General features: G+C 34.1%; 1 pseudogene; it reads left to right on the top strand.

The window, feature by feature from the left end:
* LOC102499088 (histone H3.3C-like) overlaps window positions 1-18,823 on the top strand; it is an 83,415-nt pseudogene extending 64,592 nt beyond the window's left edge.
* The last annotated feature ends 362 nt before the right edge of the window (window positions 18,824-19,185 follow it).

Genomic DNA, 19,185 nt, shown 5'->3' with positions numbered 1-19,185 from the left:
AAAATCAAGAGTGCATAATATAAATAGTTAAAGAAGAAAAAGATTATTATGGAAATAAACATTTCTATAGTGACAATATTGTCACACATTAACATATCATTCACTGTATTGCCTTAAAGAAATAGGTGCTCTTTAAGTGAGTAAATAGGATTTGTGCATCATCCGCAGTGTTTATTCACTGGAATATGTGGCTTGGTGAAAGTCACTGCCTTTTATGGGGAAAAAAAAAATCAGAGAAACATTGGTATGGCAATTTTTGTTTGAAAAGTAGGCTATCTACTTTTCAATTGAGCTGTATATTCTTCCAAGGAGAAAATCCATGCCTTTGATTTATTTAAATATCAGATATAATGTTAGATATATACTAGTCCCCTCAGAAATAATAGAACCAGGTCAGCTAGTACAGTGACTTATTCATTGCTATTGGGGAAGCCAGATTACAAATAACTTATTTTTCAAGGCTGAGGAGAAAAAATCATGGCTATATAAATACTGGAAAATAACAGGAGGTGCTAAAATCTAAGAAAAGTTTCTGGGATCTTATGAAAAAATTAGAAATGTAAATTGGTTGAATAATTGTAAAATGCAATTGGTAAATATAAATTGCCTGGAAAAAAAGTTCACAGAGAACATTCAGGCTAAAACTTCAGATTTTTAGGTTAAGAGTCATAGTGATCATTCACAATCACATATATTTATCCAGTGTAATTAAAACAGCTATACATCTGAAAAAGCAGACATTGACTTGCAGAGCTTACATGAAGCAGAAGAATGTAGCAGTCAAGGGCACACATTTCTCAACCTGCTATCTAGGGTAGTAACCAGTGCCACCTCCTATCTGTGTTATCTACTGTAAATAAGCACTGCTAGGGCACTCTGTCTTTCTGCAACTCATTACTCCTCATCAGTACAACAGTGATTATAGTAGTTCTTAACTCATGGAGGTGTTTCAATGAGTTGATAGAAAAGGAAAGGGACCAGCAATTAGCGTAATGGCTATGTCGCTGGACTCCCACATAGTCGACTGCGGTTGGCGTCACAGACCGGGTGGCTGAAACTCACGCCTGGCGTGTGTGCGTGCCCATGATTCCGGGAGGAGAATGGAGGAGAAGGGATTGTGGCGTGGTCATCCCCCCTGGGAGGTGATTGCTCCCTTTCTGTCTGTCTCTCTCTGTCTGTCTGGTGAGCGCACGCGCCCGATAGCAAAAACCTCTCCAAAAAAAGAAAAAGATAAAAAGGAAAGCACATGGGAGAGTGCTAGGTACATATTAAACTCTATGTAATATTCACTATTATATTCATGAATATAACCTTATGTCACCTTCATTTAGTATTGTACCAGTGATCAAAAGAAGTACTTAGCAGGTGGCTACATGTGCATGTGTGTGCATATGTGTGTGTGTATACTCCAACATGCATACACATAATATTAAAACATATTAGGTTGTCTGAATAGTAATGGCATGTATTTGCATAGAAAAACACAAAAAAATATGTCGTGACTTTTCTGACAATTTAATATAAGAAAGCAGGGACCAGCAGTTAGCGTAATGGCTGTTGCTGGATTCCCATGTAATCGACTGTGGTTTGAGTCCTGGACCCGGTGGCTTAAACTCACGTGGGTGCATGTATGTGCGTGCCCAAGATCCTGAGCGGAGAATGGAGAAGAAGGGATTGCGGCAAGGCCATCCCCCCTGGGGGGGGGGTGGGGTTTCTCGCTTTCTGTCTCTCTGTCTCTTTGTCTCTCTGTCTTTCTGACGAGCACGCATGCCCTATAGCAAAAAAAATCTCTAAAAAATATAAGAAAGCATAACGTTTACAAAAGATGAAATGACTATTATCAATAGAAAGCAAATATTAAGACCTTGCCACACAAAAAAATCAACACTGATAAGACATATATAAAACACTGATTTTTTTTTCACTTGATGCATGCTACACGTGCTAAAAATTTTATAGGAAAATAAATACTCTAGTAGACTCTTACTTTCATTAAATAATCAACTTCTTTTTTGTTAGAGATATATTCTCCCCCTTCTGATAACATTATTTTATTTTAAAATATTTATTATTACCTTAACTAGCACTTTTTCATGAGTATTGGTCTACACATATAAATCAATTTTTTCGTTCAAATCATCTTTAAGGGAAATTGGTAAATGTTAATAAAACTGTGTGTGTGTTTACACTTATTCTAAAACATATATTTTTATAAGTTTTGTCTTAAGATAAACATCAAAATATTAGTAGTGATTTACCCTGAGAGACAGAATTAAAAATAACCTTTTCTAATTGAGTACTCTTTGTTTTCTTTGTATTTTGGAATGTTTACTCTAATGTTGGATTTCTTCCATAATCTAAGCAAAATATTGTGTTTTAAAAGACAGTAATTGCTGTCACACTCTCAGTTCATTTGGTCTAAGGTCCATAGAAATCATGGATATGGTGATATGCTTGCTCAACATCAAAAGGAAGAATACAGTAACGAATTCCTAGTTTCACTTATTAGTATGTTCCTTTCACATCACGCATTTATTTAAACATTTGGGTAAATTATTTTTAGTTTGCACTAATACATCTTTTATATAAAATAAAAGATATAAAGAACTTAGGGATCTTTAGTACATTATTTTCATATTATAATTTGTTATTAATATTAGAATGAATTCTATTGACTTTATTAATATGGGATATGAGGTCCAAATTTTTGAAACTTAATTGTACAGTTACCTTTTCACATTTTAGCATTCTAAGATTTGGTGATATTTTAGAAGTTAGGCATAAATCCCACCTAGACAACTTCCTTTTTGGTTGGAGCATCCCTAGTCTGTTTTATCAGCTGACCGACATGACTGTGAGTTCTTTGGAGGGGGGAGGTGCTAAAACTATGGATATTTCAATCTTATGCACCTAGCCATTGGCATTGTGCAAGGCTTCTAGCAGCCACCCCATACAATGGAAATGCCCATATTCTGACTTTTTTCATGTGTGCATACCAAAATGTGCTCCATCCAAAGTCTATATCTCAATCAATAGCAACTCCATCTGTCTATAGTATCTTAGGCTAAGACTCATAGATTTATCTTTAACTTTGATATTTTCCTTACCCTCCGTGCTATTCATTATAAAATACTGTCAGCTATGCACCCAAAATATTTTCAGAATCCAACTCCTCGCTTCATACATTGTAATCTTAGCCTGTGTTAATAGTCTCTCGTCTTCCTCCTCTCTTTGTCCTCTTACATTCTATTCCTAATAATGCAGGTAGAATCATTCACTTAAGATGAAAATTAGACCAGGCCTTGCCTTTTCCAAAATGTTAATGGTTCCTATTTTGCTCAGTCTAAATAGTTAATGGTGGGGTCAGCAGGTGGTGTGGTGGGTAAGGCACTGGACACTCTCACATGGCCAGGTGCAGTTTGAGTCCCAGACCTGGTGGCTTGCTTTCTCATTTCCCGTCTCTCTTGCTCGCCAAATTAAAATAAATGAATGAATGAATGAATGAATGAATAAATTAAAAAAAAAAAGTCAATGGCACACAGAAGTCAAGCTCATCATAAGCTCTCTGACCTTTTCGCCTACTGTCATCCTCCCTGACAGCCATCCTGCACCCTTGATCTTGGTGCATGCTGCAGGAGTTTGGGGACCTTTGTCACTTGAATATCTATATGGCTAAATCCTTTATCACTTAAAAATTTTACTCAAATGTCACCTTCTCAATGGGGTCTACTTTACTCAAAACTTTAACCTTCTCCACCTGGCTTATTCTCCTAGTTCCCTTTTCCTTCTCTATTTTTGTTTTCCTGCAGAAATTTTGACCTTCTAAGATACTACATATTTCACTTATTAATATATTTATTGCCTACTGTCACTCTCATCCAATTGAAATATAAACTTTTTTCCAAATCAAAAATTGGTCCATTTTCTCCCACTCATTTACCTTATCTAGTAAAGTGCTCAAAACATATTTTTGAATGAATAAATGAATGAATGATATTCTCTCAATTGCTTAAAGTTTTTTCTCTCTTATTTGTAATTTTAATATATTTTTATTAAGATATAATTAATATCTTATTTTGTATATGCCTGTATTTGATTTTGGTTTTAGTATAAGCTTTCATTGACATAATGGGATGTGAATATTTAGCAAACACGCTATGTCTTTGTATCATAATAAACAATACATTTGTAGAAGAGTTGGAGGGATCTGATTGCTGAGGAGTAGCTCAGATAGTGGAAACAATTTTTGAATATGCTCTAAAAATGGTTTTGATAACAATGTATTTCTTGATCTCATGTCTAATTGATAAGATGAGATACCAGGTTCTTAGCACTTCATTGAAAGAATCTATTCTTATGATTAACTAATTAGGCAAGAATTACCTAAATTCTTTTCAATTTATTTTATAGATGATGAAGAGCCTAAATTCTTTTATTTGATAGATGATAAAGAGCCTTCAAACTCTAGAATTTTAACTCTAACATTAATTTAGTTGGAAAATCTGACCCTAAGCAAAGTAAATACACTTAATTGTTGACCTGCACAAAATAAGGGTTTTTTTTTAACAAAAAAGTATATTCATGTTAATGGTAATGCCACTTTTTATTCATGATTATAATGTAACAGGTATGTTAAATAGTCACATTAAATACATTAAATGAAATGTATGGCATAGTCATTGAGTCATTTTCAGGATTTCAAGGATTTTCTTTTAAAGATTTCGGTTAATTTCCTCACTAAGTAATGAGCAAGTGAAAGCAGCATGTCCTTTGTTCCCCTTTATTCTCTCAAATTTGCTGGTATTTTTCAACAATTCTCTTTTAATATCCTTATCTTTCTCTCATGACATTCTCCCTTTATTTTCATTTTTAACATTTTCTAACTTCTCAGATAAAATTCTTCTTCATCTATGACTTTAGTCTTCATGGTGCTTAAATATATTTTCCTTTTCCAGTCCAAACGTTATTATACTCTCTATAACCATAGAGTTTAAATAAATTGTTAATTACTATCTAAATATGAGGTTTTAATAAAAAAGTTATAGCTTTATTGAAGTATAATTGATTCAGATTAAAATGCACATATGGAAAGTGTATTATTTGGTAAAATTTGACATATGTATATATTGCTGAAACCATTACTATCAAGATAATGGACATATTCATCAACCTCAAATGTTTTCTTGTGCCCCCTTTTAATACCACTCTCTTCCCCTCCTCTGCTCCACTCACCCAAGACACGTGTTTTCTAGACTTACAAAAATTGAATCATGCAGTACATACTATTTATTTTTCTGTTTGGTCTACTTCTTTTCACTCAATGTAAGTACTTTGAGATTCATCCACATTGTGGCACGTATCAATAGTTTATCCCATTTTTATCAATAAGTATTACTGCATTGTACAGAGAAGAGACACGAAATTTGTTTTCCATTCATCCACTGATACTCAATTTGTTGTTTTCAATTTTTGGCTGCTACAAATAAAACTGCTATAAAAGTTCATAGATAAGTCTTTGTGTGCATTTATCTTCTTGGGTAAATACATAGCCTAGGTCAAAAGAATACTTAATATTTTAAGTAACCACTCTACTATTTTCCAAAGTGTTTGTTTCATTTTACATCCTACAAGTCATTAATGTATGTTCCAGTTGCTCTATTTCATATGTTGCATGGATTTACTTTTAATTTTAGCCATGATGCAGGATTCTTAGTGACGCTTAATAGTGGTTTAAATTTGTACATCGTTAATGACAATAGTGTTGAGCCCCTTTTTGTGTGTCATTTGCCATTTGTACTTCCTTTGGGGGTGATGTTTCTGCTAAATAATGTTGCTCATTTTTCATTATGGTATCTCCTTACTGACGTGTAAGCATCCTTCATATATCCTAGTTGCAAATTTTATGTTGGATATATCTTTTGCAATCATTTTCCATGTTTGGCTTGTCTTCCTTTCCTCAACAATGTTTTTTGAAGAGCAAAAGTATTTTATTATAATAGAGTCTTATTTATTGATTTTTTTTCCTTTCTTAATAAGTATTTTATATTGCCTTTAGTAAATCTTTGACAGATTCAAAGTCACTTAAGATTTTCTTCTATACTTTGTCTAGGACCATTCCAAGTTGATATTTTATATATAGCAGGCATCCAAGGTATGTTTTTGCTTTTTTGGTATCTAACTCTCTAATGTTTCTACAGCATTTCTTGAAAAGATTATCTTTTCCCATTGAATTATCTTGGCACTGTTGTCAAAAAATCAATCAAATATCTTTCTGGACTCACCATCTGTTCCATTGATCTATTTATCTATCTTTATACCAATAATATTACACTGTCTTGATTACTGTAGAGTTTTAAAAGTTCTCAAAACCAGATACTGTCTGTCTTCCACATCTAGGAACTGTAAGGTCCTCCTGAGGCTTGTTTATTAAACTTAGGGTTATTAGAACAGAGGAACCTTTAATGTATGGCTGTTTGGGGTATATTTCTGAGGAAATCTCCTGACTATAGTACCCTACTCTTTATGAATTATGTTTTCCACTATCTTCGGTGAGGACACAGACTATTTCCAGCCCTGCAAGATCTCTACAGACTTCTTCCTCTCCAAGTTTTGTTTTCTTATAACTCTATGTAGTAGACTAAATCTTGTTCTAATGTCTGCATCTGGATTGGACATGGAAGACTGCTATAGAAATTAATGTCCTAAAATCCAAAAATACTTCAACTATACCACTCTTTTAAAAATTAGAAAAAATTTAGTCTCATTTGGAATCATCTTGCCCCTCATATTTTATCATTAATCACTTCTTTACCTCATCCCAATTTCTTAATTTCTCAGTGCTTTTTCTTTCTCAGTTTTATGCATCTATGATCTCTTAACTCTGAGAATCCTAGTATTTTAGTATCTTCTTTTAAATTTGTGTATCTTTCTAAATTCTGCCTAGACATTATTTTAGCTAATCTCTAAAAGAAGCAAAATTCTATTATTATGTTTTCGTTTTTATGATTTGGTAGACAGCAGTTTACTAAAGTTTGCTGGAAAAAAATTAACACCAAGGACCAGCAGATGGCATAATGGTTATGATTTGACTCCCACATAGTCACCTGTGGTTTGAGTCCTGGACCTAGCAATTTACAACTCATGCTGGGCGCACATGCGTGTGTGCCCAAGATCTCAAGAGGAGAATGGAGGAGAAGGGATTGTGGCATGGCTATCCTCCATGGGGAGCAATTTCTTGCTTTCAGTCTCTCTGTTTTCTCTGTTTCTCTGGCAAGCACACATGCCTTTAGCAAAAAAATCTCTCAAAAGAAAACCAAATTTGATCCCATATAATTAACATAGGTAAAGTAAAACCAACTAGATTTTAAGAAGATAAAATTTGTACAAAGTATCTTCACTAATCACAGTGAAGTGAGACTAGAATTCGATAGGAGAAAGTTGAAAACATTGTGGAAATTAACACACTCTTGATGAAAAGATCAAAGAAAAAATTACAAAGGAAATTAGAAAAATAATTAGAGAGGAATGAAAGTAAAAATACAACATACTCAACCTACAGGATGCAGTAGAGTCAGTACTTAGAGAAAGTGTTGTGCCAATAGATGCTTACATTTAAAAAAGAAGAAAAATCTCAAATTTACAAGCTAACTTTACACCTTAAGGAACTATAAAGAACAAGCTACCTAAATCCAAAGCTAGCATAAGGAAGGAAACCATAAAGATCAAAATAGAGATAAGACAAATATAAAACAGAAAACATCAGAAAAAAATCAGTGAAACCTAAAGTTGGTTTTTAAGATCAACAAAATTTATAAACTAAGTATAATGACAAAGAAAAATAGAGAAGATACAAATAACAAAAATAAGAAATAAACTGGAGAACTTTACTAACAGCTCTACAGAAATAAAAAGGATTAAAAAAGAATACCATGAACAATTACACACCAACAAATTAGATAACCTAGGTGAAATAGATAAATACCTAGAAATACACAAATTTAGGTTGAGGAGCTAACTTCCTTTCTCTGCTGTAGAATACGGTCAGTAAACTATGGCCTCTAAACTAATCTAGCCCTCACTTGTTTGTTGTTTAACAGCCATAATGCTAAGAATGTGTTTTCCATCCTCATATTTAAACAAATAAATAAAAACAGGACAGGGGCTGTATGTGGCCTGCACAACCTAAAATACTAGCTATCTGCTCCTTCACAAGAAAAAAATAATAAAGGAAAGCTTTTTTTTTTTTAACTCTTATATTATTGGGTCATCAGGAAACGCCATGACACATTTTTCTATGTAAAAATGTATTATGACTTTTTTGATGACCCAAAAGAAGAAAAATCTGAAGACTCTAGGAAATTTAAATTTTAGTGTAGATTTATTATGTGCAACGTTTTAATTTACAAAAGCAGTTTCCTCAAGATGACCCCCAGAATGCTTCCTTTCTGACAGTTTAACTAAAGGAATAGGGGAAGAGAGCATCCTTTAATGATGCTCGAAGGCTGGACCAATGGGAGATGGATCTTAAAGAGGAAGAGATATACAGTGGCCATCATTCAGCAAAGACAAGGAAAATAAAGGGACCTACTGAGATCCAGGTGTTCAGATCCACAGGATATGTGCTGGTGTCTAATTGATCACAGAATTTACAGAAGCTAAAATAAGTGGATCACACATTATGTTGTTCATTCTGTGCGGTCTGTGTTTAGAGGACTGATTTTTTTTTTAGAAAAGAGATTTTTGCTATAGGATGCATGAGCTTGCCAGAAACACAGAGAGAATGTGAGAAATCACCCCTCAGAGGGGATGACCACACCATGATCCCTTCTCCTCCATTTTCCTCCTGGGATTTTGAGCGTGCCTGTATACATGCCTGTGATATTCAAGTCACTGAGTCCAAGACTCAAACCATGGTCAGCCATATGGGAGTCTAGCACTTTAACCATCACACCACCTGCTGGCTACTATTTTGTACTTCTAAAATTCAATTTGTTGTTCTTTTACAAATTCTATATTATATAAATTTAGAAATAAATAACAACAAAATTAAATATTAATTGAAAAAGATGCAGAAAAGATATTAGTTACATTTGACGGTGTTCTTTGTAAGATTCAGTAGCTGAAGGACATAATTTTGTGGGACAAATCAAAAAAAAAATTTAATGGTACCAAAATAAACAAATGAAAGTTAGCATGTTTAGAGAAGGGCTGTGTATTGATTAACATTTCAATATTCATCTTATGCTTACTAAGATGGAAGATCAAAGCTTGGATTAAGACTAAAAATACAGGAGTTGAAAGGAAGGAGAAAAACAGTAGGTATTTACAATGGATAACAACAAACAGCATTTGGAATCTAAGTGAATTTAGACTAACGGATAGAGAAGAGAAAATAATTCTGAAGGCTTATATTGTAAGGATGATGAGAGAATAAGGATGCTTTTTGAATTAAGAAAGATTAGCATAAAGGAGCATTGAAAGGAAAAGTGAACATTTCTGTTTTTCTATGTGGATGATGATTTGGCTGAGTATCAGCTGGCCTACTGGCTATGCGAATTCCAATTCTAAGTGACTCAGAGCGTAAGTGTAATACTCCGTTGAAAAGACACATGCAAAGGACAGATATTGTTTAGCTTTGTATCTGTTTACTCACGGAAAGAAAGAGCGTAGACAAGTCTCTGGTAAATGGAGACAACCACGGGAAGTCCAGGACAATGGGGTACATGGTAGGTGTGAACAGTTAACACATATCAGAAGGGAGAAGGCAGGCTAATTAGGTGGAACACAGTCCTGATGCTTCTATTTCTAAAAAGCCAGCAGGAGATTGAAGTTACAAGGGTCCTACTTTTTATCTATTAGGAAAAACACATGTTCTGTTTTGTCTATGTTAAAATAAACAGTATATTCCAAAGGAGTTGTATCACAAAGCATTGTGAAACACTTCTACACTGTGAGAATGAAATTAATCAAGCTAATAATGTGTTGTAAAATAAATTTAAAGTAATATAAGAAAACATGGTTGAGGAATATAAAAGTAAGAGTTGCTATTAACATCCCCTGAATGTGAAGAGTGTATGATTTAAGATTAAGCAGAATATGCATACCTATAATTCTCAATAACAACTAGTTATACATGATGAGGAAGAACACAGGAGTATTATCTGCCTGCAGTGTTTTTATTAAACAGGAAAAATGCATCCAGACTTACGAGTGTATTTTTGGAGCTTTTATAAAGATAGACAAATTTAAAGAAGGCAAGCAGCTTTTTTAAAAGACTAGGATAAAAAGGATTGTGAGAAAAGAGGAATAATTTACAGAAGGATAAAAACTACTGGCAAGACAATGAGTAGCTGTTCTCCCTATCTACTGAGAACAAAACAAGAGAAAATAGGCTTATATTGTAGACAAAGGGATTTAAATTGCATGTAAGTTAAAACTTCCTAACTAAGAGAGTTTTGAGATAGTGGTTGGATATCTTTGTTTTGTTTTGTTCTGAAAATTATTAAGTGTGGGACAAATTCTCATTTGTGTTTTTAGCAATACCACGATTACATTAAGTTGAACTCTGTAAATTTGTTGTCACATCCTCAGTATAAGTGTTTAAGTATAAAACTCTCCATGCCGAGAATGTTGACCAGGTTTTCACCATGTCAATTTTAGAGTAGAGGGAAAATGATCTTGAAATGTATCCAGAGAATTTGGTTAATTGTAGAGAAGAATTTCCTGCTTAAAAACAATGCTAAACGTTAAAATGCAATCCTATGGAATAAGGTAATACCAAATAGAACACACTGAGACAAAGCAGCTAGACAATGATTGAGCAGTAATTTCACTGTTAGGATTGTGAAACAGGTGTTCCTATGGAATTTGATTCAAATACCAATCACTATTAAAGAGGGCAAATGAGAGCATGGCGTCTTTTGATTGAAGGGGCATGAGTGCCATTTATTTAGTTTGGAGATTGCCTGGAATCATTCAAGCCCACGAATGGACTGACTGTGAATTAGTCAAGAGCTAATGCTATTGTGCTCTCTTTGCAAAAATCTCCCAGCAAACCATGGAAGACTTCTAGAATAGGTGAGTATGGAATAAGAGTTACTCACTGTTGACCTCAGTGGTACATAATAAGTGTTAAGTGCCTTGCTTTACAAATTTACATGTATTATAGGACCCTAGTGAGGAAGATGCAGTATTACTTCAATTTGTATTTTAAAGATGAAGATATTGAAATTTCAAAGATTAAAACTTTGCCCAAATTTCCATAGCAGGCAAGAAGGTCACTCTTATTTTAGAGACTATATTCTTAGTATCATTCCATATACTGATTCCATTGTATTTTGGAAGCAGAGCTGATTTCATTAAGTATGGACTAAATGAGACTAAACTATTAGTCTATGTTAATTTGTTTATGGAGTTATTGATTTATTTAGAAAAATGTACTTTCTCATTAATAAGTTATTACATGTAGTTACTGACAAAAAGTCTAATTTCTTTTTTATGTTATGCTAATTTCAGATTTTTAAAAGCCTTATTAAAATGCATCCATTATTTGCGAGAGTTAAAAAGATTAGCCATTTCCCCTTATGCATGAGAAATGGAATAATCCTCATTTATGACAATTTTTGAAAAAACTGTGCTCTAGAGGAAAAACAATTTCAATCATATAATATTTGGCTTTCAATCACACATTTATGTCCTTTATTTGGCCCCCAGTAAAATATGATTATGTTAGATCACTTCTTTTAGATATATACAAATTAGGCATATTGCACAATGTCTAGGAATTACTTTCCTAATGTTTCACAATAGCTAGAATTAATTGAAATCCTTTAGGGTATATGAGGCCGGAAGTGTATCATGTTCATGGTATAGTGGGAAATAATTAGATCTGTAGTGAAGAGACACTCCCAATTAAATCTTTATGGGAAAATGATTCTGAAATTAGCTTTAAGGAAATTGAATGGAAGCAGATCATAAGCAAATTGTAACACTCCTGCATATTATTAGCAAGTATATTTTATATCTGTGCATGGAATCTATGTTATCTCCCTTAGAGTCTGGATATAATTTGTGTGACATATTAAAGAAAGTCAGGTCTATACCAGACAGACTACAAAGAGAGTAGAAAACATATTTTTGTCACAAAGGGAAATAATGTTTTAGAGGCAGTGTAATTTTAAGCATTAAATTTATATACAAACCTTAATAGGTTAAATTATAAATGAATGCCAAAGTCGTGCAGTTCATATAAGACAGAAACTAATTGATGCAGAAAACTATTACTTACCAGATTATGAATATATATATATAATTACATGTATTTATGTAACACATTATTTACTAGACTATATGAATTTTTACTGGATCTGACATTTCTGGATCTAAGTTGGTAAACAAAATTTCAATTGATAAAATAGAACTGCATTGAATTCACATGAAATAGGCTGCATTTTGAAAAATTCTGAGATACGTCTTTCTGTGTGGGTACCCTGATTCTTGTTTGATTAGCTTGTATGGAAGGTCTAATACAACACCACCATTTTTTCTTTTTACATTTGTTACATTTATGTGCTTTCCAGAGAGAGAGAAAGAGGGAGAAGGCACTCCCTAATGCCACGATTCCTTCCCCTTCCTCTCTCTACCCTTTCAGGATTTGGAACACACATGAACACATGCCCAGGACGTTTTTCAAGCTTCCAAGGTCAGGATTCAAATTATACATGGGTGTGTGGGATACAGCTGCCTTCATTATAAACCATGGAGCCGGCCCACACTTTTTAATTTATTTCTAATATTTGAATAATATAGTCTAAAAGTAAAAAATGTTTATATAACTCTTGGTAAAACAAACATTTTCAATTTGGGAGGAATTTTCATAAATAAGAAAATTTAGATGCAAGGAGGTTATATAACTAGCCAAATTTTAGAAATCTGGTTGCTAGTAAATGACGCCTTTGGAATTCTACCTCTTTAACCTGTGTGTGGAACCAAAATGCTTCCCATGGATAGCTGCCTGCTTGTTCTCCTCCATACTTCGGCAAACGTTCAGTGCACAGTGAATAGAAACACTTTTTAAAAGTTAAATTTGAGGACATTTGTACTCATGCTGAGGTGCAGCTTTAAATGTTTTACTGGATCATTATTGACATTCAATTATCTTGTGGAAAGATTGTGGCCTCTAGGTTTTTGTCATAATATTCCAATTATAATTTACATAGTGCTTCTAGTGATTGGCAAGAAAGAGACTGCAGTATTATTCACATGCAGAATTTCAGTCCTCGATGAGTAAGCTATTATGTATAAAAGGAAGCATTTTAAGCAAATTGATTTTCTGTGTAGAGCTTTAACCCAAAAGGACTTCTTTGTGCAAAATCAAGATCAATAATTCTATGCAAAGCTAAATTGAATCATGTCACTACCTCAATTTTATAATAGTCCTAATGTAAGATAAATAATAAACTTACTTTGGAATATTTCTTGTTGGTTGTCCTAATTTCAATAACAATCAGCACGTATTTCATTACACCACTTACTGTCGACATGACACCAGAACCATAAGGAGAATTTACAGTGGAGGAGGCATATGTTATGTGTGTCAACTAAGGCAGGATGCCTGACACGCCTTGTCATTTATTTAACCAAAACACTGTTACACTGGTAAAACTCATCTCTATTATGATAATTATACTTGAAATTTATAATGTCATATGAATGAATGGAAATGAAGAAAGTAATTCCTGCTACTATGGAGGAGTTGGGGACAATGTTTTGGTGGCATGATATTAGTGCATTAAATTGTGAAAAGTGATTATATTTTTAGTGTAGAAGCTGTGGTAATTCCAAAGAGAAAGAACTACTAGTGAATTGAGATGACTGTCTGACAATCCAAGCTTAAAATTCATATTTGTTCCAATTATAGAAATATTTAGGAAGAAATCAGCTGATGCAAATAATCGTGTAGATGGAAAAAAGGAAGAGGGGTAGTTATCATCCTGTGTACTAGGTATATTACGCATTATCCTGCACATTCACCAAACTAATAAAACAAGCCTTTATTACATGGCTCCTATATTAGGAGCCAGATATATAATATTGGACAAGGAAATGTAGTTTATGCCATCCAAGTGCTTCTGATAACCTTGCAATGGGTATCTAAGTAGTCCCAATTTATGGCTAGGATAGCAAGAGCTCAGGGAAGTGAAATAACTTGTTTAAAGCTACATTGTTAGGGGGCCAGCAGGTGGCGTGGTGGTTAGGGGCACTGAGCTCTCATGTGGCTGATTGTGGTTCGAGTCCTGGACCTGGTGGCTTGCTTTCTCACCTTCCCTCTCTCTCTTTCTCTGTCTCCATCTCTCTCTGATTAAACTGGAAAATAATAATGATAATAAATAAAGTTAAATAAAATAATTATTTTTAAAAAGCTACAGTGTTAGGAAGGGGCAAAGAGAGAATCCAAACTCAGGTCTGTCTGTCTGTCTTCAATGCTTGACATATTTCACACTACAGTGCCATGAGATAATTCAGGTGAATTTTGAGTATGTGTGTATAATAGCAAACATGCCTATAGCTATTTATTTGGTAAAGTTCTAGTCTTCTGGATTTCTTTGGGTTAAAAAATAAAAAAAAGTCATTAAATATTTTAAAATCTTGGCAGGTACTTATTGTCTGTGCCTGAGTACATTTCACTGTCATACATAAAAGCTTTTTTAAAAACGGTTCTTCACACATATTTTGAAAATTAATTGAATAAAATATTCACTGAAAACAAAGATTAATTACTCCAGGGTTGTCAGCCAACACAACCAAGTGATGACTGTGGTTTTCTTTTTTGAAACAGTTGTTACTTAGATGCAAATTATGATGCATTTTTGGAAGCAGATAATTTCTAAATTCATGTTAACTGCTTTATAAATCATAGGTCAACTGAAAAATTAATGAAAGCGCTCTAATACATAAGTGTGAGTAAAAGTAGGCAAATCTAAGACCATACGACTCTCCTGTCTTTTATTTCTTCAGAAATTGGCTAACTCCACTATCATGTTCATTAGGAAATAAGTTTTTAGTAAGAAATTTTTAAAATAATGATGAACTTTCAGTCATAAATACTTATATAACGCTCTCCTTTTAAAAAACTAGTTTGAAAATTTTAAGCATGTAGAAATATCTAAAATACTATTTCAAAATCACAGATATTGTATAACAGTTTTTGTTAAGTTTATTTAATTTTTCTATGAGAGAGAGAGAGAGAGAGAGAGAGAGAGAGAGAGAGAAAACCCTCAACAGGGTTCTGATACCCAGATCTACCTCCAGACCCAGTCAGCCCTGAAGCATAGGTGCCCAGCTGCCCAGTGTGCTCAGGGGGTCTCTGGATGCCAGCCACTCTCCATGTCGTCTGCCCCATGGAGTGTCACATTTTACCTCTGGATCCCTACCTGACTCCTACAACTTTCCTTTTTAAAATTTAGTTTGGGAAAAAAAAAAAGACAAAAAAACCTGTGTAGGCTATGTTCAACTTACATTTGGGAAATGGATTTTTTAAGAATATTTGAGAGATCTAATCTATATTTGGACCACATTTCATTCACAAAGACCAATTTCTTCTCTGTAACACTTGATATTGATCAACATATTTATACAATTTTTGAGCCTCAATTTTGTACCGGCTTTATTTCAAGTTTTAGGATACATTAGTGAGTAAAACAGGAAAAGAAAGGAAGCAAAAGAGAAGGAAAGAAAATCTCTGCCTCCATGCTATTTTCACAATCTTTTTCTCTCCAGGTTTCTGCAAATTTACTTCCTGGTTCCCTTTAATTACTTCCCTTACTGTAAACATCCTTCAAATGCTACTGTTCTCTGAGACTTCACTAACTTACTTCTATCTATCTATTGTATCACTCTATAACAGCATTCTTGCCTTCAACTATCATCTCAATGCCACTCTAAAACCTATTTGGTTTTGTTTTTGAGGTCTCTCTTGAATCCTAGTTTACTGTGACCAAGTGCTTACTTGAATCCGTCTGGAAATCTCACTTATGCCATATATAGCATGCCCTGAATTAAATCCTGACTAACTTCCACTTCTTTTTCGAGGAAACCTTTTCTTTCCTTTTATTCTCTATCAACATCATCACTGATCAAGAAGTTACCAAAGTAAATGTCTATAATGTTAGTGATTAACAATTTAGTGTCAGCCTGTGTTTCTACAAGTTGGCCAATAATTGGCTTAGTAATATTGGCAACTGACTTAACTTCTTGGAGCCATAATTTGCTTATCTGTAACTTGGGAATTTAGGCTGATAGATTAAAAGAGATGAGGCAATTTATGAGTTTGGCAAATAGTAAGTTCTAAATTTAAAACATAGTTTTGGTTATTAGTTAACAATAATTCATTGTTTTAATTATTATATTTTATTACCACTACTCGATCATTTCAAAGGGTACTTGGTAAAGTCCTAGGCTGCCCCAAAGCCTAGGAGACTTCTGACTTTGAGGGGTCGGAGCACCAGGTCTCCAGTTGCCCTCTAAAGGCACTTCAGCGGGGGCCTCTTTGATCTGATGTCATGTGTTCTCTCTGCTAGAGTTCAGTTTTGAGTTTTCATTGAAATAAATCCTGCTTCTAAATACAATTTTATCAACTAATGATGTGCCCCTAGGGATGCTTCTCTGTTTTTCTATTCAAATCTACTTTTTCAAACACTACACTTGAAGAGCCAAACTTTCTACTTGACACTACATTTTTCTTTAGTTCTATCTTTTAAGTGTCTGCATTTGGCTCAGAATCCCTATCCTCCAGAATAAATTCTCCTGAGTAAATTTTGTGAAAGGTGGACACTCTGTGGAATATAAGGAGGGGGTGACATTGCTGGCTTTCTGATACTGCTCTAGTTAGATCAAGTTAGAGCTGCGCCATTAATTAAAAGGAGGTGCCTTTTGTCTTTAATGTATTACACACATTTGCAAAACTACCAGTCTCCAACTGCAATGCATACACACACACACACACACACACACAAACTGCCTGTGTGAAGAACCAGCCAAGAATAATAATTAGCTTTTTGATATATCTGTTTCTAATGAATGTGTTATTTATTTTAAAACACTACTAGCAGTAGCATGTCTATTAAATTAAAAGATCCATCTTTGTTTCTAGCATGCCCACGATATCTCTCCATGCAGAAACATAGTACACAAAGCCCTAACTTACATCTTACATGCCATGCCACATTGAACATAAATGTATAGACAACTGACTTTATCTATCTAGATATCTATGCATCTATTTATATAAGGGGTATGTGTGTGTGTGTGTATATATATATATATATATATATATATATATGAAATTTCAGTTAATAAATTGTGTAGTAATAGAAAAATAATGAAAGTTCAACTTTGTACATACATGTTTTTGATTGAAATTTGTATTATATATGTATATATATGTCTGTGTATATACATATATATGACACAAATTTGAATTTGTGTCATATTTATCTATATATATGTGTGTGTATATATACATATATATGACACAAATTTGAATCAAAAACATGTTTTTGAGAAGTTAAACTTTCTGTTTGAAAACTAAACAATTTATAACTTGAGATTCCATTTCTAACTCACTCAAATTTCCACCAAGTAATCTCAGTCAAATTAGTATTATTTAGTCATTTCTAGTTTCTTCTCAGTATCCCTCTCTCTTTTCTACCTAAATTGCACCTGAATAAAAGGTCTAGGTGCTATCTACATGATTGAAAGAGGGCACAGATGGCGAAAATGCAGTCATCTTCTTTACCATGGACATGTATTAGACTCTTCTATACTCTACAAATATCTAAACCTGATATCAGGTCTTTGGGCATGGGAGCCATTTTTGATGGCATCCACTAATTTTATCACCAGTTGACCAAGACCCTGGCTTGTATGGTCCATGCCACATACATTGACAATGTTCCCCAATCACTACAGAGAGACTGTGCTTTATCTGGCCCCTCTCTCTATTCCTAATCCTGGCCCCTTCTGGCCCTCTAGAAGGCCTGGACAACATTCTAAAAAGTTATGGACATTTGTCAGCAACTATGGAAGACTTGAGAAACTGTTCCAGGTCGCCTCTGCCTAGATAATCGCTTCCTTCCCCGCCCACTTTCTGTTGAAGATTCATGCTGGCTAAGGGAAAATTACTTCTCCTCTTTTTCCATGGTATTCTGGCTACCTCACTCTTATTAGTCTATAGGTGCAGAGAATTGAATTTATTGACCCCATGGTATTTCATTATCAGTACATGTAAATAATTTCTGTTGTATAACTGATTTTTCTTTTTATTGCAGATTCTCATTTTCTTCCCTTTATTGTGGGCCCTATTAATTGAACTTGATATGTAGCCTTACATATGCATTTGTCCTTGTAGAGAAAATGGAGTCAGGATGGCTTAGTCTGGCTTTCTCACTCCCTATCTTATCATGTTTGAAGGCCACAGAATAAACAACTTATTTTACTAGTTATGGAGTGTTTGTGTGCTTGTTATGTATTTATGATTTTGCTGTTTTACACCACTGCATGTAATGTGAATGTGCAACTGTTTGTTTTTGGCAATTAGCTGCTATTGTCTATGGCTACCCTTTAAGAGGAAAGGGAGCACCTGGTCAGCCCAGCTAGTTCAGCCCTGGTGGCCTTGGCTTGGTCTAACCTAGACTCAGCTTGGCTCGGCTTGGCTCGGTTCAGCTCTATGAGCTGTAAGCTTCGAGATGGTGGAATTGTGTTGCAAGCACTTTCTGAGTGCATTACTAGCTCTAAGGGGGAGGAAGAGCTTTGCAAGAACTACTAAGAGCTCTGTAAGATCCCCTTGAACTCAGCTAATAAACATGACATCAGTGCCTTGCATCTTTTTCCAACTTCCTGTGTCTCAGTTCAACCCAGCCTTCAAAGAAGAAGAACCTTGCAAAACAGTACTGATAAAATATGTAGTGTAGTAGTTTTGTTCATGTTTTTTAAAAAATTATATAAAATGACATTATGTTCTAAGGCTCACCTGTATATATTTTACTTTAAGTTTTAAGATACATTTATAGGACAAACAGATAGTGTAGTGGTTATGTCACTGGACTCCCACTTAGTCAACCATGGTTCTAGTCCCAGACCCAGCAGCTTAAATCACAGGGTACATATGCATGTGTGTCCAAGATTCCG

The sequence above is a fragment of the Tupaia chinensis genome, unplaced genomic scaffold (genome assembly GCF_000334495.1).
Source record: "Tupaia chinensis unplaced genomic scaffold, TupChi_1.0 Scaffold000534_1, whole genome shotgun sequence".
In the NCBI taxonomy this organism is placed as follows: Eukaryota; Metazoa; Chordata; class Mammalia; order Scandentia; family Tupaiidae; genus Tupaia; species Tupaia belangeri.
Note: the sequence above shows the minus strand (reverse complement) of the source record. Positions and strands in the feature narration are given on the sequence as shown.